Source organism: Gadus chalcogrammus, chromosome 13 (genome assembly GCF_026213295.1).
Source record: "Gadus chalcogrammus isolate NIFS_2021 chromosome 13, NIFS_Gcha_1.0, whole genome shotgun sequence".
Classification (NCBI taxonomy): domain Eukaryota; kingdom Metazoa; phylum Chordata; class Actinopteri; order Gadiformes; family Gadidae; genus Gadus; species Gadus chalcogrammus.
The window spans coordinates 1,098,488-1,100,987 of record NC_079424.1 but is presented as its reverse complement, the minus strand read 5'-3'; positions in this window follow the sequence as shown (position 1 = coordinate 1,100,987).

Here is a 2,500-nt window from a genome sequence, read left to right as displayed (position 1 = left end):
ATCAAAAAATTGTGTGCACGTCACATATAATATGCATGCATAATTAGTGGGACTTTTCTTGATAACATTAAGCGATACATTTTTGGGATTACTTTATTGTATCTTTGAACCTCAATATTAAACATAACCATAAAATCAAACCTCAATACAATTGTACATTGTCCCTCACGACAAAATAATAACCAGTCGTTCTTTTAACTTTGGCCCTTCCGCCACATGGGGGCAGTCTATCATAAGGGCCAATCCTGCTGCAACTTGGATTCCATGTCACGCTCCATTCACACCATCTACTCTCCTGGACGGATGGCAACTGACCTCGGCTCTGGAGAATGGAAAGAAGATGTAAATCCACCTTTATTTGCCCAAATGCAGACATTTTTTACTACCTAACTCATTTAAGCAACTGTTGTCTGTTGAATAAATTATTTAACAGACACAATTAAAAGGAAATTGAGTTCTAAGGTGAAAAATCAAAGGCCCATCACCTGACAAATAAATTATATGATAAAGGTCATTGTCAACCATCAAACAAAAAATAATCTACTTCTCAGACTTCCCTGGAATTTCGCGGGCAAAGTCATAATCTAGGTCTTATTAGGTTAGTATTCCCCTTTTATCTCTGTGTACGTGTGACATTATACAGACCCCGGTAAGTCAGTATGCTCATAAACGGGTCTGATGACAGTCTTTACACGGCAGACCCATTAAACGCTCCATCTGCGTGGTGATGTCATCGACATCACGTGATGCTGTGCCGACTCATTTGCATATGTTGCTTTTTGGATCGAAGCCGGTTCACCAAAGCTCTCCGAGGGAAATCAAAGATCTACCAGCTTAAGGCACCGGTGAATTGACTCACTTCCTCTGTAGCTTCTGTAATAATCTAATGTGTATTCATAGGTCTAGTGCTGGAGTAATAACATGTTATCGAATAAGGAAGGAGGTCCTCAGTCCATGGAAGGTGGAGGATGAGGACTGAAGGACGCCTTAGGGATCGGAGACACCCCAGCTAGCTTAACTCCATCCCTGCTGCTACCAGGGCCATCCCTTAGCCCAGGCTGGAATCCCTTAGCCCAGGCTGGGATCCATTAGCCCAGGCTGGGATCCATTAGCCCAGGCTGGGATCTAGTAGCCCAGGCTGGGATCCCTTAGCCCAGGCTGGGATCCCTTAGCCCAGGCTGGGATCCCTTAGCCCAGGCTGGGATCCCTTAGCCCAGGCTGGGATCCATTAGCCCAGGCTGGGATCCATTAGCCCAGGCTGGGATCCATTAGCCCAGGCTGGGATCCATTAGCCCAGGCTGTGATCCATTAGCCCAGGCTGGGATCCATTAGCCCAGGCTGGGATCCATTAGCCCAGGCTGTGGTCTATCAGCCCAGACTGTGGTCTGGTAGCCCAGGCTGTGATCTATTAGCCCAGGCTGGGATCTATTAGACAAGGCTGTGATCTATTAGCTCAGGCTGTGATCTATTAGCTCAGGCTGTGATCTATTAGCCCAGGCTGTGATCTATTAGCCCAGGCTGTGGTCTGGTAGCCCAGGCTGTGATCTATTAGCCCAGGCTGTGGTCTGGTAGCCCAGGCTGTGATCTATTAGCCCAGGCTGTGATCTGGTAGCCCAGGCTGTGGCCTGGTAGCCCAGGCTGTGATCTATTAGCCCAGGCTGTGATCTGGTAGCCCAGGCTGTGGTCTGGTAGCCCAGGCTGTGATCCAGGGAGCCCTGGTGATTCACAGCAGCTGAATATCGGCAGTTTGACTGAAGGCCCGGGGTGAGGATGATAGTTCTTATGGTCATAGTATATATAGTATATATACTATAGATAGTATATATTCTATATATACTATAGATAGTATATATAGAATATAATGAATTCATGGTATGAATCAGAGGTAATGACTATTCAGTTCTAGTTTATAAATACATCATCAAATGTGAATAAAATGTATTACAACAATAACAATCGTAGAGACTCAAATCGAAAACCCCAAAAACGACAAATAATACATAAATACAATAGTGAAAATAAAAGAACCCAATCATAATAACAATGACCAATGTTCAAAAGGCTCAGTGTGAGTCACTGAGAGGAGCCGTTGGACGCACTCTGATGACATCATCGGTCACCTGCCAGGGGCCGCCCCCAGCAGCCAACCGGGAGGCTCCAACACGCCACGCACACGGCACCGCATCCTCCAACTGTGTGTGGTCTGTCTGTGTGTGTGTGTGTGTGTGTGTGTGTGTGTGTGTGTGTGTGTGTGTGTGTGTGTGTGTGTGTCCTTGAATGGACAAACGGAGACACACACAAACACACACTCTGCACTCCCAGTGCATGTGGGTGTGTGCGTGTATGTGCGTGTGTGCACGTGTCATTGGCAGGGCCCATCAATAAACAGATGCACTTAAAGAAAAACAGAAAAGGATGCTTACATCGATGTTAACACACGCACGTTAGATCACACACAGAGACACACACAGTGATACACACGTCTCTGGCGGTCCTGATC